Source organism: Panthera leo, chromosome B2, assembly GCF_018350215.1.
Source record: "Panthera leo isolate Ple1 chromosome B2, P.leo_Ple1_pat1.1, whole genome shotgun sequence".
NCBI classification, from domain to species: domain Eukaryota; kingdom Metazoa; phylum Chordata; class Mammalia; order Carnivora; family Felidae; genus Panthera; species Panthera leo.
In genome coordinates, this window is record NC_056683.1 from 113,770,719 (window position 1) to 113,795,834 (window position 25,116).

The window sequence follows — 25,116 nt, forward strand, 5'->3', positions numbered from 1 at the left end:
AGAAAGTTCAAAATATTAACCTACAAAAAAAGCCCAATGGAGTTAACAACTAGGTGGATGTTTACTCACCAAAATCTCTCAGTCAGTAAAGGTACAATTGTGAAGGCCTGCTCTGTTCTCCCTACTATTTACATGAAAAGTAGAATGCCAAATACAGGGCATTCAGCAATCACTGACTCAAGCCATCACCCTCAGCCAAAAACATCTCCCACATGTGTGGGGGCAGCAGCCAAGGTGTTTTGGTCAGGCACTGTGAAATTGCCTTGGCTGACTAGGCTCTATGTAATTCCAGCAAGGAAATAATACCCTGTCTTGTTGCTATACCACATGTGCTCCAAGGAAGAAATGATATCAATGATTCCAAAGCATCTTATCACATTTTGTGCTCAAATTTTCAGACATTACAAGGTAAAAAGTATAAATACTTTTGGCCACTTTCTTTTTCAGCCAGTAAAAGACAATATTTGTTAAACTGTTAGAAGAAAACATGGCAGCTTATATAATAGGTTTAAGTAAGTGAAAAGTCTGGTGGATGGGAACATTTCACTCCATAAACACAGAGTTTGTTTAGAAGCCACAGTTAATTCTATTACCTATAGAGATTTCTAATAGTGGGGGCAAGATGTGCAATGGAATGATGCCATCATGAGCAAAACTAGAAAGAAAAGGGCAAGAGCAGAGAATGTGTTCTGACTATACACTATGTTGGTTTAGTCATTAAGGTTATTTCTTGACTGAGGCGAAACATTTCAAATACCTTACTTTCTTCTCTTAATAGTGTAAGTAAAGCATATTATGAGACCAATTATGAAACAAAAAAACTGTGTCCAGCTAACAAATGAGCATACTTCATGGTCCCCATTTTGCTATAAATTAGATGATACAGGGGAATATGATAAAGCAATAAAGAGAAGAAATTAGAATTAGTCTTGCATCTTGGCTCTGCCAATGTTTACTCTCAGGCAACTTATCTGAGACTCTCCAAGTCTCAGTTTCCCCATTAGTAAAATGGAACTGATCATAATATCTGCCTTATGCAATCATTAGGAGAACTAAATAAGAAAAAAATCTGTTTGGTACAATGCCTAGTATATGATAAGCCTTACTATATATTAGCAATTTATTAATATATTTATACCTTTTCTTATTCCTAGTTCTTCGACATTGTGTAGAGTCTGAAACATGAATCAACTTCAAGACTCTGGGGCCTTTGGTCTTCCATTAGAGAAGAAGAGCATGCTCTCAGCATCTCTTCCTGAGAATGGAAAGACTTCTATCCAAATAAACCCACCTGCAGAGCACCTAAGATCTCATATCACATAAATAACATATATGTGCAAATACCCAAAAGCAATAATTACTCATTTTATGTATTTTTTTGGTAAACCTAGGATTTTTTTGTAGATGTTATCCAGCCTACCTAATTCAGTTTCATAATATTTTTTACATTAGTAAGCAGCAGAGAAATGGGTGGGATTTGGGGGGAAGGGAAAGTTAGGGAGATTGGCATTAGAGACTCTGGAGAATAAAAAAAAATAAAATAAACATGAAAATGTATTAATAACTCCAAATGCTGGAAATAAAAATTTGTAAATATTTAGTGCTGGGATGGATCCTGGAGACCATTTAACTCAATTCCCCTTATTAATCCCACACACCCCAGGAAAATGAGACTCAGCGAAGTTAAGTAACCTTCCCAGATTCACACAGTAAGGTCAGGGTCAGGACAGAAGGCAGCTCCAGCAACTTTTGGTGTGTGTTCTATTACAGTGTCTCTAAAAGCTGGGAAACTGTTTTCTTACATAGCTCAAATTGCGTATTTACAACAAAACTATGTTTTATTTGAAGCAGATTTAAAAGGTAGAGTCAATATTATTTCCCCTGATTTTTAATTGGCCATTTTTTTTTCCTCTGAGCATTATAAATGTGAATATCTTAGTTCAGTCAGTCTGTTATAACAAAATACCATAGACTGGGGGGTTGTAAACAATAAATTATTTTCTCATGGTTCTGGAGGCTGGGAAGGCCATGATCAAGGCACAAGCAGATTCAGTGTGTGGTGAGGGCTCGCTTCCTGGTTCACAGACAGCATATTTTCACTGTGTCCTCACATGATGGAAGTAGCAAAGGAGCTCTCTGGGGCCTCTTAAAGAAGGGCACTAATCCCATTCACTAGGGCTCCAGTCTCATGACCTAATCACCTCCCAAAGGCCCCACCTCCTGATACCATTACATTGGGGTTAGGATTTCAATATATAAATTCTGGTGGTGACACAAACATTCAGACCACAGCAGTGAGTGATCAGCAAATTTAAACACACGGGTTCCTTCCCTGCTTTGGAATTTGAATGGAAGTGGTTTTGTAAAATGTCTTGGGTTTTTTTGTTTGTTTGGTTCATTGGTTTTTTTTATATATTGTCTTCTCTATTCCTCCTCTATGTATTTGCTTCTAATATTCTGTCTACTTGGCATGCCCTTTCTTCCTTCCTCATATTACCAAAGCCTCTTTCCTTTACAAATCAGTTCAAGTATCTTTGAATCAACAGCTGATCCTTCCAAGTTTCTGAAAGAGACTCCTCTCCTTTGAGCTCCCATTTCTCTTTATCGATGTTTTACTCAGGTACTTTTCACTCAACGCTACTTAAATATTTTTATATCCCCTACATTCTCAAGTACGGTATCTTGCACATAGTAGTTGTTCAGTATTAAAATTTACAAAAGCAACCAAGTCTGTGTCTCAGTTTAAAATACCTGGCCCAGGGGCACCTGAGTGGCTCAGCCGGTTAAGCGTCCAACTTTGGCTCAGGTCATGATCTCATGGTTCATGAGTTCGAGCCCCGCATCAGGCTCTGTGCTGACAGCTCAGAGCCTGGATCCCACTTCAGGTTCTGTGTCTCCCTCTGTCTGCCCCTCCGCCATTTGCACTTTGTCTCTCGCATTGTCTCAAAAATAAATAAACATTAAAATACCCTGGCCCAACTAGAAATGGCCATTGCTAATAAACACATCCTTTCATTTGTGACAGAAATTCTGAAATCGAAGTGCTCTCTTTAGAGGGATATCTCAAGAAAATATGTTTATGCAAATAAAACAGTACTTTTAAAATGTAACTTTTATTACTTGATTAAAACTTGACAGTGTCATTTAATATCAAGAAATCTCTAGAAAATAGTAAAACCCTTGACAACAGTGTCGCCTATTAATTATCACTGCTGTATTGTAAGTATATACCTTAACTTTATTATAGTATTTATAGAAACCCAGTTAAGCTCATCCTAATTTGGTTTAGGATTGTGAACCTTCTTCTTGCATTTTTAAGGGTGAGAACAAAGGATAGGAGAAAAGTGCACCCAAGAGAACCAGAGAGTACAAAGCCTCATTGCAAGAGGCTTAGTTCCATCACTTAGCTTACTTTGGATTTGCATGGAAAAAATATGAGTATATATATGTGCATGTATGTTTATGTTCAAAAAATAATACCTTATGTACAATACATTCTTTAATATGCAAAGACTATTGCTATTAAATTTATTTACCTTCCTAATAAATCTTTAAGATACAAAGAATAAATATTCTTAACTCCATTTTACAGAAGACAGGGGCACAGAAACATTAATTTATTTATTCAAGGTCATACAGCTAGTGAATTCCAGTCTTGAGATTAGAAGCTACATCACCTGACTCATGGCCTTTGAATCTTTCTACTACTCTACTTTGACTTGAGCAAAATCATACCATTGTACATTTCTATATTTCAGTACCTAAAAAACCCCTCATGAGTAGCCAAAGGAGCAGCAGTAGCAGCAGCAGTAACAGTTGTTGTTGTAATAAGTTGAGCCATCTTAAAATGTCTTTAAATTCCTTATTAGACTTGGTAAGAGTGGACCAACTTTTATAGAGCACCAGTGCTTTCCTTGAGCTTAATTTTGAGAATTTTCTATTGCTTTAGACAAATTTAAGAATGATGAAGACTTATTTCTGACCAGGGTAGATATGAACACACTTCAAGAACAATGACCAAAAAAATATCTTTCACATAACGTGTACCTGACATCTTCTGCTTTCATAAATGAAGCCATTAACAAACTCCTTTCTACCATTGGCTGGGAATGTAGGAAAAATCACTACTTCCCTTCTACTTAAAACTGTCTGTTTCAAAAGTAGCTTTTCCGAAAGTGAAGAAATTAAAGCATTACAAAGATTTCCACGGCCACATCTTATAACAGGAAGTGCCTCTTTTGTTAACTTATCCAGCATTTACAGTCTATACAGTTGACCCTTCCTTGAACAGCATGGGTTTGAACAGCTCACTTATACACATTTTTTAATGAATATAAAACACAGTACTATAAATCTATTTTCTCTCCCTTATGGTTTTATTAATAACATTTTCTTTTCTTCAGCTGACTTTATTGTAAGAATACAACATATAATACATCTACAAAATATGTGTTAATTGACTTTATGCTGTCAGTAAAGCTGTCAGGCAACAGTAGATCATTAGTAATTAAGTTTGGGGGGAAGTAAAAAGTTATACATGGATTTTTGATGGGGGGGTGCAGGCTTCCTAACTTCCACATTGTTCAAGGGTCAACAGTATTACTGTTTTTGCATACATATCTTGGAATAGGTTTTATTCTCTATATCTCCCAATAAAATTTTATTTTTAAGGGTAGGATAACACATTAAACTGATTCACAGTAAAATATAAATAATCTATGGCATATATATTTCTCTTGATATGTGGGAAGAGGATTGATTGATAGCATTTAGTTATTAATGCCTTTGTTGAAGTGTAACCCTTAGATCATGTGAGTCATAAGCACCTGGTGTTTGTTAAACATGTAGCACCAGATTCTGAATCAGAATCTGTCTATCGATTCCAGGATCTCTATGGGGGCCTGGAATCTGAGTCTGGTACACACTAGGGTTTGAAAATCAGTGAACTAGAGGATAAGGGGCGGGGGGCGGGGCCCAAGAAGCCACAAATCAGACACAAAATATGGCTTACGGTTAGGGCTGGCTAAGGAAAGGCAATGCACCAAAACCAAACTGCTCATCTCTAAACTTTGCCTGACTGCTTCTCAATTTCCTGCTCTGCAGGTTCATAGCACAAGTCATTTCTCACCAAAGATTATTAACTTTCCTCATGTGCTGAGATTTCACTGGAAATGTGAAATTGTTCTGCCAGAAACGTCATCAGTGGGTTCTGAAGAAGCCAGCTCAAGACAGCCTGCTGGCTGAATGGCCATGTGGACAGTTATAACTGGGTTCCCCATGGGCTCAAGGAAGTGCTGTAGGTTGGGTGGTCTCTGTGAACAGTAGTTCAAGGAGTAGAACAGAAAACACTGAATGTAATTTAATATAGCACACAGTCTCAACTCTGACAAGGCTCAGGTCTGATCCGTGTGAAGATCGAATTACCTCTCTGTCCACAGAGGGACACCCCTCCCCACCAGCGCCATTGGCAGAGTCTGTGGGAAAACTTACTAGCAGCTGTGCTACCTTATCTGGTCAAAGGAAAGAAAGAGGTCATCAGATTCCAGGGCTGCCAGTTGTTAAACCTTTATAAGAACCACAAGGAGGGGGGAGAAAGGCCTAGAGGGTTTTAAGGAATAGATACACACAAATAGTTCTAATTCCTTTGAGAACATAATCCAGGATTTATTTTATGAAATAAAAACCTGGAAGGAAAAAATAAACACACATTAAACTATTAATGACCAAATATCACTTAGGGATTTGATGATATTTTCCTTCCTATGCTAATGTTATGGAGCCAAAGCCAAAATACTCGAGAGACTAATTGCAAATGAAATTGAGACCGATAAGCATTTAACTAACTTCTATCATAGCTATGTAATATATTATACTGGACTGCATTAGTAAAAAAATTAATAAAATAAAATATAAATCTCTTAATCTAACAAAGAAAACATTGGACATTAAATGGATGTATGAAAAAGTCTTGGCATCACAAACAATCCACCCACCCATAAGATCTTCAGAACCAAATCAGCAGCCAACCTGGCCTAGATAGTGATAAATCTCATCGATAGTATGTCAACTGAAGCTAAAACAAACGGCACTTTGAAGTGATCATTTTGTTGTCAACTTTCCCTGTGAAAACCTGAAATTAAAACCTCCAATTCTCCCCTGTTCTTGGGACCCAACGTTGTTTTCTAGAAGTCAGTGTACCTAATGAGGCACTGGAAGTGAATAATGTCACTCTGCTTTCCCACAGTCCCCAGGTTGATCCCTCTACAACCTTGAGACTGACTCTGTTTTATTGTTATCTTACATGTGTTTACCCCTATCTTAGAGTTTAAGCTTCTCAGGTCAAGGACCCTGTCTTTGGTGGTTTATACTTTCTGAAGCAATATACTCCTCTGTAAATAATTATGTTTGGTCATCACAAGACACTTCAATTGGATTTTCCCATAAAAGAGAAAGTTATTCAAAGGATACTTTACTGTTAAAGCATAACAGAACACTTTTTTTAGCCTTTTTCTATGAGGCCTATCAATACATATATAAAAGCTTGAAGGTTAAAGGCACAGCAAAACTAAAGTCACAATTAAGGGAAGTTTAAGTGTCTCTCAGAGCCTGAACTGTGGTCATAGCACTGCTGGAAGAACCCTTCAAATTAGGTAAAAAGTGGTAAATCTGTTAATTATTGTATTTGGGAGAATTGGAGACCAAATAGACTGTGTGATTGTTTGTTCTGTTTTGTTTTTCAGTGAAATTCTTACTGTTTGTAATATTAAAGATACAGCTAGACATTTGTTTACTTGTAGAGGTATTATCATGGTACACATTAGATCAATTTTGCTTTCTGTTTCTCTAGCAATAGTTATGTTGTCATTTCAAACTTAGTGGGGCATCAGAATGCCTAAGAAACATTAAAAATTTTTTTAATGTTTATTTATTTTTGAGACAGAGACAAAGCATGAGTGGGAGAGGGGCAGAGAGAGAGGGAGACATAGAATCTGAAGCATGTTCCAGCCTCTGAGCTGACAGCACAGAGCCCAATGGAGGGCTCAAACTCTCCAACTGCGAGATCATGACCTGAGCCAAAGTCAGACGCTCAACTGATGGAGCCACCCAGGCGCCCCCCGCCCCAAGAAACATTTTGAAAGAGTTAATATTAAAATAACAGCTTTGCCTACCCAATGGTGCAGCATAGGAATCCATATATCTGCAAAGCCACAGAGGTGAGTCTGATTGCTGTTGCTCTGCCAAGTTGGAGATCCCTACAGATGCCCAAAGACTTGAGTAGATCCCCATGAGGTGCTTCCCTATACCTCTTCAAAGTATTTGGTATGCAGAAGGAGAGTCTGGAGCCTCATACTCAGAATTCAGGGGCATCCTCAATTCATCACATAGTTACCTTACATTAGAAGGTTATAACACCCAAGACCTACCCACCCAAGTATCTAAAATGTTTTTATACCTTTGGAGACACTTGGAAAGTTGATAAACACATGTGTTCATTGGCTTACCCATGTCTGTCCAATAAAGTCACCTGGGAAGCTTTATAAAAATAATCATGGCTCGTCTTTATCTCAAGAGATTTTGGTCTAACTGGCCTAGATGGGGCCCCTGGTATCAGTATGTTTAAAAACTCCCCAGGTGATTTAATGTCTAGCCAGGTTTGAGACCCACTAGAAAGGGTGAAATGATAATCCTACAAAGAGCATCAATGAAGTATTTATATAACAAGTTACATAGGCTAGATTTTTGATATCTAAGTCTCACAGCAATATTTTGAGGTAAGTAGTAAAACTTTCATTAAGCAGAAAATATGCTAGAGCATTCCTACTCAAAGTGTGGTCCATGTATCAGCAACAACAGCATCACCTGGAAGTTTGTTCAAAATGTGGAATACCAGGACCCCAGCCAGGGTTTCTGAATCAGAATCTAGTATTTTAACAAGATTCCCTGGTGATTTATCTACATTTTAAAGCTTGAATTATCCATGGCTCTAGGGAAGATTCATACCCAGAAGGCTTCTCACGGGAGTGATGGACTCTCTCTTGAACACTGCCTGCCTTGTATATGAAACTGGTATCACTTAGTGATATAACCGAAATGGGGCTATATCACCTGATTTCCCCACCTTGGAGTTTTCAGTCAAATATCTATATAGTACTTAATACATAGTATGTATGTTAGAGTATCTAAAAGAAGAATGAATAATCCATAGGAGATTGACTTTTGTCAGATGTCCTGAACAAATGGCTTGTTTGTTACTTACTTTGACCTTCGGCTACATGTCTGATACTCCAACCCTTGTTTGAACCCTCAACTTCTGGCCTTGACCTTGTCTTTCCCTAAATCTCAGCAGAGCAAAGGATAAGAGGATCTTAATTTCTACGTTAAGTACATACAGATGAAATACTTTTGTTAGATAGTGTTAATTCATTCACTGTTCACCAACACTGCACTGGGCATTGTGATCCAAAGATGAACAGGACAGCATTCCTCATTGTAACTAATTAATAAATTAATGGGAGAGACCACAATAATAGATTGCTATAGTTATGTGTGACAAATGAGAATACCATATGTTAGCAAGGGCATGATAAGATCCATACTTTCTACACTGCTTGTTGGAGTATGAGTTACTGCAACCTTCCTGCAAACAATCTGATAATATGTATTATAAGTCTTAAAATGCTCTTGAATTTGAATAGTTTATACATGATACATTAAGGAACCATTGCATGAGGTTTAGTAGGGAGGACGGGACCAGATTTATATTTTGGAAAGTTTACTTTGGCTTAATGTAGGGACTGGATCGGAGGGGTGCAAGACTGGAAGCCAGGAGATTAATTAATAGGCTGTTGTAACAACTCAACATTTTTCTAATCTAAGAAAAGATGAAAACCTGGAATAGGGCCATGATTATGTCTGACTTCTTTAAACCTAATATGTTTCCAGTCTTACCTCAAAAGTGCCTTTATTAGGAAATAATCAGAGATGGATTATCACAAGCAAAGATTCACAAAAGTGTTTACCGTTGTGATGTTTGTGATAGTGAAAAACAAAACAAAACAAAAACACCCAAATCCAAGTTATCTTTAAACAAATCATGATACTTATATTTTACAGAATGAATAGTCATTAAAATAGCATTTATGAAAAATTTTAATGAAGGGGAAGTAGGCATATGATACAATGTATTAGGCAAAATCGTATGATCAAAATTATCCAATCATCTTAGTATGGTCTACAAATTCACTCAAATTCTAATCTCTACCTAACTTGTCTTATGTCCAGAACACTTCCACTATACAGAAATGCTGGTTATTTTCTAAACATAGCACATTCTATCACAATCCCATGTTATTGAATAGGCTAGGTTTGTTTTTCAGGTTTGATTTTGTTTGTTTGTTTGTTTGTTTTTTGCAAAAATATTTTTTTTTCCTCTACAGCTCTGAGACATCCACAGCTGCTTCTGTTCCTCTGCCCCCAAAGACAGCCCAGGTCCCTGAAGTCATCTGTTAAATTAATTAGTTGATGAACAATTTAATTGTCCCCTATAATATTATGAACATGAGTTGTACTTACTCTTCCTCAGCTTAGTTCTGGTATGTACACTCTACCATAAAACTTAGAACTGTATTCTTTCCATGTTCATCTCTAATTTCTCATTCAGAACCTCTTCTTCATGTAGATTAATCACCTTACTGGAATAAAAGACTTCTTAGAGGAGCTAGACCATTTCCTTCTGAAAATTTGCAGAATCTATCTTAAATATGCTATTCTGCTTTCTTGAGAGATTGAATAAAAACGTTCAGCCACAATGGGCAAACAGCTTCATGATAAGCAAAAATTTCATCATTAAAGACATTGTGAAGAAGAAATTTCCTTCTTATTAGAGGAACAAAAATTTCAAAGGGCCTTGAAGAGACTGGACTTCAGAAGTTGGATATTAGGAGAAAGTGCAATCTTAATAGAGAAAACAACTTAAGTAAAAGTCTGAAGGTGGGATATTGCCAAGCAGGTTTGTGGAAAGCCAGTGGCAGAGAAATTAGATGGGAAAGTCTAGAAAAGGCCAAACTTTGATATTTGATACCCATGTTGAAGTATTTAAACTCTATTTTTCATATTCTAGGGATTCTTTGAATATTTTTGCATATAGACAATGATGTGATTATATCTATATATTCTAAAGCTAACTGAAAGTATGTGAGAAGGATAGCAGGAAATAGAACCTGGAGATCTGGTAGCTCCTAAACTGATTTCTTCTGCTCAGACTTTCATCTGAGCTCTAGCCCCACACACTGATCTGCTGCAGGGCAGTCTCATATGCTTACACCAAACCCATCATGCCTACAATAGAGTTTATCAGTTATTTGTTTATCCCATGAACTAAGTTATGCATGAGTAGCTAAACATACGTGTGTAATTTTTAAAAATTCTTAAGATGTTTATTTCCCAAAATAACTGAAATTGGGGGATCTAGAGTACTCCACGGGGGCTCTTGTTTTCTCTGGAGCTTAGAGCACATAAAGATGAAGGATATTGCTTGCCAGCAGCTGTAGGGCTCAGAGGAAAGGAGAAAAATATAGAAAGCCATGTCTTGAGGTGAACCTCAAATTCTATCCATACAGACTTTCCATCTGAGTCAACCTTGTGAAAGGCTAATCAGAAGAGATAATCTGGAAAAAGAAGGTGAAACAAATGAAGACAAGAGGATTTGAAACAAAGATGGGAAGACTACCCTGAGGCAAAGAGGAAGGCTCTAAGGATGACTGTCAAAACTTCCCATTGAGGACTTTTAAGCATCCAGAATGGCTAGCACTCATGTCTAAATCTCTGTCCTTGCTTGCACTATCTAATTCTTTCATCCCAGCTTTTTCCCTTCTGCATTCTATTTCAGCTCATTCCCACTTTCCTTTCCCTGTCATATTTGTGACATCTCAATATATATATAGGTCTTTAAGGTTGAGCTTTCCTTCCACTGACATTGGTTTCTGATTTGTGGTGCACACAACTAAGAGCTTTCTGGATCAAAAACCAATATGGATATAAGGTAGTGCTCTAATACACGTATGAGGACTAAGCCATTCCCTGAACCTTTGTCTTCTTGGCTGGGGCCAGGCATTCTCTAATCCTTTTCCAAATCCTCTCCTGGGCAAATATCCTTTGCCATCAGGAGTTGCCTATGTCACCCTACAAACCATTAACCACTCAGACTTCCAACACTGAATTTTGCAGAAAATAACAGCTGTAACACCCCACCATCCATGTGCCAAATATTGTAGTAAACATCAGGGACATAGGGTAACTAAGACTTCTGTCTTTTAGACTCTCAAGTATAAAGGAGTTACCTGACAACTACATATGTAATTACAATATGGTATAATAGTACTGTATATATGCCACATTATAATATATATGCTATTATATATACATACATATACATATCTATCTATATATATTGCATTAATATTTTTTAAAAAGTTGCATCATGAATTGAGTTCTTAGTCTTGCATACCAGCAGTCACCTCCTCCTAGGGTAGCCACACTTAGTTCTGGTGTGGGACTAGTGCCTCAGTGCATGTGTATATATACACTTACACACCAATGAGGGACCTAATTCTTATTCAACTTAAGCATTTTCATTTGGTGAGCAAATTAGAGTTCTGTTATACTGGCAGTGGATGAATACACTGGACTATAAATTATGCACAGGTTTCTACTTTTTTGGTCTCCAGACTTTCACCATTTATTGAACTCACACCATTATAAATATGAAAGGGAAAGACTTATTTCCCTAGGACAGAAAAAAAAAGCTAAAATCAAGAAAACTTCATATAACTGTATAAAATGGCTGGTGGCAAGGACTTTTGTGATTTTGATGCCTCCCTTAAAGGCAATTCTTCCCTCCACCCCAAAGAGATCATGTGAGGTTAGAGCTACAGCAATCTATCTGCATGATTCGGGAGAAGTTGATTCTTCTTTCTTTCCTTTGTGATGTGAATGTTTAAGTCCTTGGTGTGCATTTAGAGCAACTATGGGTCTTCCAAAATCTAGCTCTTCATATTCAGTGAAAAGTAAAGCATATATTATAATAATATTATTACCACTGCCTAAGTCATCTTTATGTAGTACTTAACAGATAACAAACTGCTTCCTTAATATTATGTTATTTGATTATCACCACAGCCCTGAAAAATGAATAGAGCTGAAATATTTATATTCATTTGTTAATTTTTAAATTTTTTTTTTTTTGAGAGACAGAGATAGAGTGAGAGCAGGGGAGGGGCAGAGAGAGAAGGAGACACAGAATCCAAAGTAGGTTCCAGGCTCCGAGCTGTCAGCACAGAGCCTGATGTGGGGCTCAAACTCCAGGACCATGAGATTATGACCTGAGCTGAAGTCGGATGCTTAACCAACTGAGCCACCCAGGCGCCCCTATACTCATATTGATTATAAGAAAGTCTGGCTTGCTCAAACCCACACAATTGGTAAAATCCACGACAGGTAAAATCCAGATCCAGGACTTTCGTACAGATGCATTACTATCCATAATTGGAAGTTTAAGAATTCTTGTATTGTTCACGAACATTTTTCCCATTTACAGTGCATGAGTCTTCTCCAAGCTCCACATATCTTTTATTTTCTAGGTTTGTAAGAGGGACAATAACCTACACACTGAGGTTTTCTTAAAAGAGAAATATTATTTCAGTGCATTGTTCTAAAGAGCTCTATTCTGATTCTGAAGAGAAATAAAACACGCCTTATTTTTACTTTCTTAATAAAGTACTTACGGGAAAAGGGAAAACAGACAAAACAAAAACACATCCAAAATAAAGAAAACTTCTGTATTTTTTTGAAATATTATATCTTGATAGACAACATAGGTTTGTGGATGAAGCCTGAGTGTAGAATTTAGTTATGCTGGCAGCACCAATTCCTCTCACCTTGTTCCAATTTTCCTTTTATCACTAGCTCTCATCACCTTCTCACATACCACATAATTTATACCTTAATTATTTTGATTTATTGTCTCTCTCTTCCAATTTGGATGTAAGTTCCAAGTGGGCAGGGATCTCTCTTCCACTCTCTGGTGTATCCCAGTGCTAGCATAGCATCTGGCACATAGTAGAAACACAGTAAAGTCTGCTGATTGAATGAATGAAGATATACATGGGTTGGAATTCTCATCTTACCATTTACCAATAGCAAAACTTAAGAAAGTTATTTAACCTTTCTGAGGATGTGTGTGTTGAAATACACATAACATGAAATTTGCCATGTTAACCGTTTTTAAGTGTACAGTTTAACCAGTTTTAAGTGTACAGTGTATTAAGTACATTCACATTGTTCTACAACTATCACTACTATCCATCTCCAGAACTTTTTTGCCTTTCCCAACTGGAACTCTATGCCTGTTAAACAACAACCATTCTTTCCACCTCTCAGCCCCTGGCAAACATCCTTCTATTCTTTGTCTCTATGAATTTCACTGTTCTAAGTACTCATATAAATGGAAACATACTCTATTTGTCTTTTTTGTGACTGCCTTATTTCACTTAGCATAATGTCCTCAAGATTCACCCATGATGTAGCTTGTGTCAGAATTTCTTTTCTTTTTAAGACTGAATCATATTCCATTGTATGTATATACCACATTTTGTTTATCCATTGCTCTGTTGATAGATACTTGGGTTGCATCTACTTTTGGCTATTATGAAGAATGCTGCTATAAACATGAGTATGTAAGTATCTGTTTGAGTCCCTGGTTTTAATTCTTTTGGCTAAACACTCAAAAGTAGAGTTGCTGGATCACATAGAATTAGATTATTCTAGAATTAGATAATTCTATTTTTACTTTTTTGAGGAACCACTATACTATTTTACACAGTGGCTGCACCATTTTACATTACCACCAGCAATGCACAAGAGCTCTGATTTCTCTACATCCTTACCAACACTTATTTTCTTTTTTTTTAAGCTTATTTATTTATTTTGAGAGAGAGAGAGTGAGCATGTGAGGGAGGGACAGAGAGAGAGGGAGAGAGAGAATCCCAAGCAGGCTCTGCATGGAACCCAATGCAGGGCTTGAACTCATCAACCATGAGAACATGACCTGAACTGAAATGAAGAGCCAGCAGCTTAACCTACCAAGCCACCCAGGCATCCCTCTTCTTTGGTTTGTTGGTTTTGGTTTTTTTCTTATACTAAACATCTTAACAAGTGTGAAAAAATCTTTCCAGGTTTTAATAGCTTCACCTATACAGTGAGGATACACACAGACACTTAGTGATTAGCACAGTTCTGGCACAGAGTGGGTGTTAAAATTTCCACATAAATGTTAAGAGAATCACTTCCACTTTTCCTGTTACTATCTAAAATTCACACAGAATGGTATAGACATAAATCAGACATAACATATAGGAGAAAATAGAAGGGCTTATTTTTTATTTTTTTCTCTTTCATCCACGAAAAGACTACTACTGACTGGATCCAATGGAAAGAGTCCAAATAATTCAAAACTGAGACATAATTTTAGTCATTTATATCTTCTTTTAGTGAGAAAGCCTTGTGAGGAAAATTAAAGAACTTAGAACAATCTGATTCATGTATGAAAATACTACCCTTGCACTAAAACATGACATTATTTCAGCTAATCAAATTGTTGATTCACACATTTTTAAAAAATCACTGAAATTAGCTACTTGATTCAGGGAACTATATTCAATTGATTTCATCAACCTATTATTTAAGAAAAGTTACAATTCTCTCTGCCTCTGTGGAGATTCATGCTTAGCCTAGAGGAAATAAACAAAATTTTTGGTGCTTAAGGACTTCAACTTTAATATTCAATTTAACTAATTTTAATTCAGAAGTTTATCAAACAGATGTTATGTGCAAAGCATATATGGAAAAAAAAGAAGATTCCAAATGTGCTTCTAAGGGCTTGTGATCCAGATGATTAAATTGGGTAGTCATTATTTTAATAGTTAACTAAATACTAAGAGAGGATTAGGTCAATATGGCACGATGAATACACATCTCCACCTCTTTATATGCTGAAGTTACCATAAAGGAAAAGAAAAATCTTATCTGTTTATACATCTAACTACATCCATACCTATACCTATCCATGAATACAGTAAGAAAGGTAACATAATAGTCTTTAACAATTTCAAAGTGCTTAACTGAGGATTATATCAAGATGGAGGAAAGAATACATATGTTCAGCTGCCATTTTTTCTACAAATAACACAAAATAATATCACTATATCTAAAAATATCACATTTAAAATAATAAATCTGCAGTTATTCTTGAAAATAGTAAAGAAGTCTATAAGTAGTTACATAATTTGCTGTATTTTCACCCCAAATCAGTAAAAAGTTTATGATAAACATAACTAAAAGTCATATTCAAGTAGACAGGGATACTTGAATACAAAATTTTCAGAAAACAAAAGAATTACCAAATTTCAGGAAAACCAAGCAAAGAAACTTGATGAAAGCAAACAATTAATAACTGCAAAAAGGGAACAAGAACAAAGAAGAGACAGGTACAATAAATAAAACAAACTTTTAAAAGTATCCTCTGCTCTTTGAGAATTCTGTATCCATAAAAAAGGAAATAGACTTTGTAGAAATGAAAGCTAAGGAATTTGAAGTGTTTAAAAAAAAAACAAAATGCAAAAAAGTATAGATGATTGAATAGAGAATGGGAACAGCTAGATAATAAATCCATGAGCTGAAGATGAAGCCAAGGAAATCTCCCAGAACACAGCATAAAAGAACAAAGAAATGAAAAGAATGACAGAAAAGTTAATAGACCAGGAGAACAAATGCCAACATCTATATAATAAGAGTTCCAGGGGCACCTGGGTGGCTCAGTCAGTTAAGCGTCCAACTTCAACTTGGGTCATGATCTTGCAGCCTGCGGTTTGTGAGATCAAGCTCCACATTGGACTCTGTGCTGACAGCTCAGAGCCAGGAACCTGCTTCAGATTCTAAGTCTCCCTCTCTCTCTGTGCCATCCCCCATTCATGTTCTGTCTCTTTCGCTCTCAAAAATAAATAAAACATTAAAAAATAAGAAGAAGAAGAAAAGCTTCATAAAGACCAAAGAAGCTGGCATGGGAGAAACAACGAAGACATCACATAAATTATAGAGGAAAATATTGGATCTAATAGAACTGAAAGAACTTATGGAATACCAAATTAGATGAATAAAAATAGAAAAATATGTAGGTCACCATGCTAAGGCTCCAGAATTTCAAAGATAAAAAGGAAAATCCGATAACATTTTAGAGTGAAAAAATAGACTATTCACAAAAATGGACAAGAATCATCTAGACAATACTGAGAGCCAGAACATAATGAAGCTATCTTTAATGTTATTACCAAAACACTGTTTTTAAGCTTAAAATGCTACACTTAATTAATATTCAAATTGGAGACAAAATAATGACATTTAAAGATGTCCAATGAGTCAGAAAGTTTACCACCCACTGTTGTTCTCTGAAAAATCACTCCTACATATGACACAGGAAGAAGAGCCCAAGAAATGCACAGTATTAGGCTATAGAAAAATTGGTGAGCAAAGAAACCAATAACCTTAGTTAAGTTTAAATATTTGTTTAAGTATAATGTAAAAAATCAAATGAGATCAAATGTTTGAAACTAAAGTCTCAGATGATTTTTAACATAAGAAAGCAGTAGAGGACTGGGAGTATGATCATGGGAGAGGGAGTCAATTTATAATATCCTAAGGTTCTTACCTTTTCACAGAAAATATAAATTCAACTGAATGAATACATATGGATATACATAAAAGCAAATCTAATCAAAAACAGAAATAAGTTCTGCGGCAACTGTGTGGCTCAGTTGGTTAAGTGTCTGACTTCAGCTCAGGTCATGATCTCCCGGTTTGTGGGTTCGAGCCCTACCTCTGGGCTCTGTGATAACAGCTTGGAGCCTGGAGTCTGCTTCGGATTCTGTGTTTCCCTCTCTCTCTGCCCCTCCCCCCACTTGTGCTCTGTCTCCCTCTCTCTCAAAAATAAACATAAAAAATTTTAATTAAAAAATTTAAAAAGCAGAAATAAGTTCAACATAAAATTTTATGAATACCTAATATTACATACAAATTAGTTGCATAATTTGCCAAAATCACTAGGGAAAAAAAATAAAACATATGGCAAAAACTCATGATCCATTTAATAAAAGAGAGGGAAAGAAAGCACAGCAATTTAACAATTAATTACAAACAAGCATGTTAAAAAGTTAAAGTCTTCCATTAAAATACAGAGATGATATAATGAGGTTTTAAGAAATCAAAGTATAGGGGTGCCTGGGTGGCTTAGTTGATTAAGCCTCTGACTTTGGCTCAGGTCATGATCTCATGGTTTGTGGGTTCAAGCCCTATGTCAGGTTTTGTGCTGACAGTGCGGAGACTGCTTGGAATTTGCTCTCTCTCTCTCTCTCTGCCTCTCTCCCACTTGTTTTCTTTCTCTATCTCAAAATGCATAAAATTTAAAATAAAAAAAGAAATTAAATTATATGCTGTTTACACTCGGACAGAAAAACATATGTAGAAGACAAAGACAAAGTTAAGCAGTGTGGTAAAATTAATATAAGATGAAACAAACTTTAGACTGAAAAGTATTTAACATGTCAGAGTGATATTTTAATTCTTGAAATCTACAATTTATTAAAATATATACTAAACTTCTCTGTATCAAACAGCATAGCCTGGACTATATATTTTTTAAAAATTGGTATAAATATAAGAAAACATTGAGAAATCTAGTATTATAATTTAAGACAATAGCATATCCATAAGAAATCAATAGTAAACAAAGTAAAAAAAATATAGAGAGCCTTTAAAAATACAATTAATAGTTCTTATTTAATAAATAATAAAGAAATTATGAAAGAATTCATATTCTTAAACATAAAATAAATTCAATAATTTACAATTTCAAAAGCTCCAAAGAACAGAAGAGGTAGCAAAGGGAACAGAAAGGTTCCCAAAGGGGAAGAGGTACAAAATATTCGAGATAGACAAAAGTCTTCCAAGCAGAGGAAACAGTATGTGCATAACTTATCCTTCAGTCTCTATCCAGTCCAGGTCTCTAAGCACTGTATCCATCATACCTGCCTTATGGCTCTTTAATTACCTCCAGGAAATGTGTTAGATGGTGGAAAAACTAAATTTGCAGTATTAAAATTGTACTAATGGAAGGAGGCTGGAGAAAAGATAAATATTCATATTTAACTTTTCTATCTCAGCTATCAGTGCTTCATAATACACAATAGAATGAGTAATTTCACATTGACTTTTTTTAGACACTAGGGAGAAGTGCACGTATAGGTATAGGTATAGATATAGGTATAGGTATAGGTATAGGTATAGGTATAGGTATAGGTGTAGGTTAGGTATAGGTATGTGTGCATGTACATATGCATGAATATGTGTATATACATTTATATTATAGACATGAATATGTATATAGATATCATTAGGTATATACAGTGTACATATGTGTATATGCACATATGTGATATGCATTGTTCACATGCATGTGTGCACACATGTAAATGTAGCCACATGTATGCACATGTGTATCTGCATGTGTGCATGTATGTATATATGCATTGTTTTTTAATATATAATGTTAGAGATGAAATTATACATACTTAAGTAGGATTGTAGAATGCAACACCCAATGAATAATGAGCAATTATTGAATTTAATTCAATAATTAAAATAATTTAATTCAAATATATAGTATCTACTATCAAATGGTATGTTATCACACATAAGTTCTCTGTTTGCTATCAAGTCTGTAATATGAGGAAAAGCTTTAAAAGGCAATTCAGAGGATAAGACTGCTGTAGTGTATAGTAACAAAATTAGAACTTTTAAGCAAAGTGTCAGTAAAGATATTGAGGAGAATGTAGTCCACAGAACCAAACTCATTATAATAGAAACTCTATTGATTTATTGCCTTATAGGATATTGTCATCAATGATCATATAACTGTTCTCAAATATTTATGAATGATGGTACATTGCAAAGCTCCAAATAAAATGAAAGAAAACACAAATTTCAATATAAATCATTGCTACTAGCTACAGAATACACTAGGTACAGAATAAAAGAAAAACTTTGTGAAAGAAATTGCAAAGTGGTTACACTGATATCATCTAGACCCCTGCTGACATGGCACAACTCATTCTTCAAGGTCACAACCTGTACTTTTTATTCCATGAGTATTTATTGATTAAAAGAAAGCATTGTCCTCACATCTCTATTTAGTCCTGCATTTCCAGATAATATAATAGTAAATAATGAGTGCACCTCACCTCACTAAGTTCTAAGAACATGATAGGGAAGAGAGGTAACACTCCAAAGAGTAGTGCTGCAGACTGAAGTGTGTTCCCCCAAGATTTTTGTATGTTGAAGCCCTCACTCTCAATGTGATGGTATCTGGAAGTGGGGCCTTAACAAGGTATTAGGTTGATGAGGTCATGAGAGTGGGGCTTCTGTGAGGAGATGAGGTAGCCTTATAAGGAAAGATACAAGACCTTCCATTCTCTTCTCTCTCTCTCTCTCTCTCTCTCTCCCTTCCTCCCTCCCTGTCTCCCTCTCTCTCTTTTTCTGTCATCAAGGAGAGGCCATGTGAACACACAGTGAGATGGTGGTTGTCTCCAAGGTAGGGAGAGGAATCCCATCAGAACCCCACCATACTAGTACCCTGATCCCAGACTTCCAGTCTCCAGAGCTGCAAGAAAATAAATTTCTTTTGTTTCACTTTGTATATGATATTTTGTTATGGCATCTTGTGCTAAGACAGGTAGTATCATAAACCAATTAAGGCTGAGCAAATGTTCTGGGTCAACTCACTTTACTTACATAGGGATGAACTTATATAGATCTACACTCATTTACCAAACATATTTTAAAACTCATCAGATAATAGTAAATGCCCCAATAGGTTTCTGATAACACTAGTACAGGTCTTTAAATGCTAAGCTCTTTGGTAACTCCTGGATCACTCTATCAAGTCGAATAGCATAGATCCCACGTCATATATCAGAACTTTGTAAACGGTTCTTGGCCAAATTCTCAGTAGGTTCTTTAACCCAGGTTTCTGTATGAGACCCTAGAAATAGTTCACTTAACTTACACAAACCCACAGTAAGCATATATTTCAAAGAAGTTGTTACCAACATTCCTTTTTTTTCTAGTTTTCACACAGATATAAAAGAGACAAAGTCCCAGAGGTGTAGCAAGTCCACTAACTCTGCTTCTGTGGCCAACTGGATAGAATGGGATCTTCCCGACAGAGGGTATCTTCTATTATCACTCAATCCTCTGTCATCCTACTCTCCCACACCCATGGAAATAAATTTTTAAACCTAGATGCCTGTAACTGAGAGATACGCTCTAATCTTTGCTGCACCTCTTATCCTCATTTCCATCTCTTCTCACTTCTCCATAGTTCTATATTTAATAACCCTCTTGTAATATTTCTCCTCTTTCTTACCCATGTTCTGTCTGTATGTATTTTAGATATGTGATACTGGAACACTGACTGTTACTCTAGACAACGGAGAGTCCCAGATTCTGAAACATAACTCTGGTCATTTACCTGACTAACAAAATGTGTTGGACTAATAATTACATTTCACATTGGCTAAGTTTTCCAACTATAAAAAGTTGATAATCTAGCATAGTGAAGCAGTGTACATAGTAGCATAGTACATACTAGCATAGTACAGTGATTAGAGCAAATGCTGCCAATATTCCAGTCTTGGTTCTGACCTCTCCATTTTTTATTATGTGTCTTTGGACAAGTTATTTATCTCAGCCTTACTCATCTATTAAATGAGAATAACACTTGTAGGTACCTCTTAGAATTTTTGGAGAATTTAAGGAGTTAATACATAAATAAAACTTAGAACAGTTCCTGGTACATAAGAAGCACTCAATTAAGTAATTTAGCTATTATTCTTAAGAACATGTCAGTCTTCTCCTCTAAATCTACACTGAGTAGATTTTAGGCATCATTTGATAATTCTGCTTCATTATTTGAAGTTACAAATTGTTGAATATGTACATTAAAGATGTCAGCACTTGTACAGAAGTCAAACAACATAAAAGCAAATGTCCTGCAATGTGGTCTTGTGACCTTGAAGAAAGAGAAATCTGGAAGTAGAAATTATGGTGTTTTAACTTTTTTTTAAAAAAACTAAGGTGTGCCCATTCATGAAGCATTTTTATTCTTTAATTTCAGCATGTATAAAATGTGAAACATAGAAACTGGCCAAGTTGAGAAACTATACAGCATGAGCTTTAAATTATGAACACTGGTCATATATACATAGATTTTGTTATTCTTTAAAATTAAAACACAATAGCTTATTTAATGTAAGTAATGTAAATGTAAGTAAATTTAATTTACTTACATAATGACATGTTGTTAGGGAGTTATGCTGTTATGTAATTATGCATAAATAATTAATCTGTTAACATTGCTTTTAAAACACCATATCACAACTTAGCTTTTTGTTAATATTTGGAGAAGCTGCATGGATTTAAGAGGGCAGATATTTGAAACCATTCTCCACCACCTACCAACTAGCACAAGCTCAAGCAACTTACTCAGTCCTTCTCTCCACCTCAGTTCCCTCACTGCAAAATGGAAAAATTGCTAAATCTCCTCAATGGATTGTGGTAAGAACTATACTATATAAAATGTGCAAAGCACCAGAATAGTCCCAGGCACCATAGTAAACACCCAAAAACTGTTAGCTTGAAATTGAAATATATTTATTTCTTATTTGTTATTTTTTCATTTTTTATTTAATCAGGTAATTTACACAAAAAATAGGTTAAGACACAATGGTTTGAGAACTTACTTGAAAATAAAAGTAAGAAGTAACCAAAACTTCTTTTGGTTATTTCCATGATCCCTGACTTCTTCCTGGGACCACTTGTCCCATTTCTGTTCATCCTGTCTCTCCAAAGAGATTCACTGAGTGTGTACTCTGGCTCAGTGTTGCAGGATAAAGTATTTGAGGACATAAGGGCTCAAGGTAGCAGATTCTTGGAATCCCTGAACTTTGAGTCTATCAATTTCCTTCCATAGATGGTCTGCAAATTTAAACAAGCTGAGAAGACAGATCTGAGATGGGGGAAAAAAGGATAGAGAATAGAGGAAAAATAGGCTTAAAATTAAGGCAGCATTACTTAAAGCTAAGGTTAAGAAGAGAAGAAAAATAAGAAAAAGAAAGAAGCTTACCAGCTCTGGCATCTTCTGGATTCTTCTGAACCACCACCCTCCAAGCATTCTCAGACTATTCAGCAGATTCAGGTTTATGTCTTGGTGCTAGAGACTGTGTTATCCTTCCCTTACTTTAGTTCTTCAGTCATCAGTTCACTCAATACACTGTTTGTAACAACTTCTCTGGGCTAAGCATTCATTCTATTAGACACTGGGACCAGGAAAATAGAGAGGTGGTTACCAAGATGAAAAAAGACATGATTTTTGACCTCAAAGAATTTGTAGTCTGGTGGAAGAAACTGATAAAGGCCCAGAAGCATTATAATAGAGTCTTGAGTTAATGAATATAAGTACTCGGGGCTCACATGAGGAGGAATGATGAATTCTGCCTGGGGAGTCAGGGACATTTTCACAGAGGATTTAACACTTGAGTAAGTCCCTAAGGACAGCTATGTACTCCCCAGCCTGAAATAAATTGTATTTTGCAGAGCGGGAGGCATGCAAAGGCATAATGTGTTTGGGAAGTAGTTGTTCACTGTAGCTGTAATAGAGGGAGTGTGGGTGGAGGCAGAAGATGTAGAGGAAGAGGTGGGGGTAGTTGAGAAATCATGTGCCCAAATAGGTTTAATATGTCTCTTTCATCTTCTCCTCCTCTCCCCCCCCCCCCCCCCCCCCCCCAGCCTCCCTAGTATGACTAAATAAGTGATGCTTGGAATTTTCTGTTTCTGGTTCTGGGGAAGGCGGTGAATCCATGCAACTCTGAGAAAAAAATGGCCCGGAGTGACCTGAGCATCTGGAAGGGCCATTTTCAGTCTTAAAGCTGGGACAGTTGAGTGGCTAGTGGTGTCAGCAAGTGACTCAGCTAGATTGGGTCTGTTATTAAATTTTATCATGTCACAGCCCAATGTATCATAAAACATAAAGTATTACTTAGAAATTATTGTCAGATGGAATTTCTGTAGTTGCTTTGTTGAAGATTACATGTATGCTGCATTGGTATAGATAGCCAGCGTCTGTGTGTGTGCGCATGTACATGTGCGTGTGTTAGTTTTTATAGCCTGTAGTCCCCAGGAGTCCTGAAGAACAAGCGTGCCCTTTTAATATTCTTATTCACTCATGTATCAGTATATTCAGAACAAGGGTATAATAGGGGCTTTTGTGCCCATGGAAGTGTCACAACAAGGATGGGGCAGGGCAGAAGAAGATGCTGAGAATCTACCAAGATGTGACCAGTTGTTTCTTCTCCGGTGACAAAAGTGTGGCCAGGGCTCAGCTCTCCTCTAGCCAATCCTCTTCCCAGCCCAGGCCTTCAGGTATGGTTGGAACAAATACTCCTTTCTCTTGTGTGTTCTAGTCTAGGTTGTGCAAAATCCTTCAATCTGGCAGAAAAAGGCAGTTCAACCCAGAGAATTCTTTGCCCATGTTTTCCTGGGACTCTCCCCAGTAACACTTCCTGGAAATTCTGCCTGCCAAGGCTATATGAGAACACTGAATAGCTTAGCAGAGAAGTAAACTGATATGAAAAGTGGACAGGGAGTTGCCAAAAGAGGTCTCTCTTGAATATAAGCATAAAAATGTAAGAAGGCACAGTTAACTAACTGGTTTGAGGAAATAACTCAATCTCTTGCTACCTGAAATTGCATTAAAATCAACACATTCATTTATACAGTATGAGGTGCTTATTAAATCTACTAGATGGTGATACGCCACAAAATAAACTTTCCATATTTCAATATGGTTTGCTTTTAAGGTATCAGAAACTAAAACTGAATACACTTTCCGTTGGCATCTTATAAAAAGTTCTTACAGAATCTCAGTCTAGTAGTTCAGCACCAGGAGCACCACTTTTGTGCAGTTCTCCTGAAAGCTCTCGGCAGTAAATCTCTAAAAATGTCCACTTAAGCAGTAGAGGTCATAAATACTTTGCAAGAGCAATAAAATAGAACAGAATTTTGGAAGTTATAATTTTAGTGGATATAACTGCACTATAAAAGAAAGGCCTCTGGGACCCAGAATAAATGTAAAACTCTGTCTAAGTGAGCTGCAGTGCTAACCCATCTGCAAGTGGTAAATTATCCCCAGTCCCAGGTGTGGTGCATTATCCTAAGGGTGTCCAGTGATTAAAGGTAAGAACGTGGCTAAAATCCAAGGGAGCACTGAACATTAATGATGGCTGGAAATTGTCGACAATTTCCCTGGAAGTTTGATTCGTCCCTATTTGCTCACATTAGCCAGGCCCAAAGTTCAGCGGATAGCCTATGATCAGTACAGATACTCCAGGGGGAGAGGCCCAGAGGGTGAAAAGAAGACTTTGGCTCTTCATTTGCCCCAGAAGGAGTTCACACAGGATGAAAGTAGAACCATAATCCCATTACCTATAAGCTCTTTAAGCTTCAGCAAAGAAAAGACACTTACTGAGGCCATTGTCCTAAAATTCAAATGGCGATTACAAAGCAACATGAAAATTTCCTTACATTTTTTCTTTTTCTGGTACATCACTTATTCTCACTAGTACACATTTGCATAAATGTTCTTTTACATTTAAATCTGTGTCAGGGTCTTAGAAACTCCCAGAGGGTCAAGGATATGTTTAATTGATTTTCCAAGCTCTTCTCCTGCCACGTACAATCATATGCACATAAAGAACATTGTGCATTGCTGAATGCAAGTGACTATTTCATGATTTTTTTGTAATGTTTGGGGTCAAAAAGTCCCCAACTTTTATACCTTTCCACCAAGTTCTTGAATTGCCCCCTATGCCCCAGTGTGGTTTTGACTGGTGCCATCTAGAAAACTGATGAGTACCATGTTGAATGAAGGTGGCAAGGATAAGAAAGTTACATCTG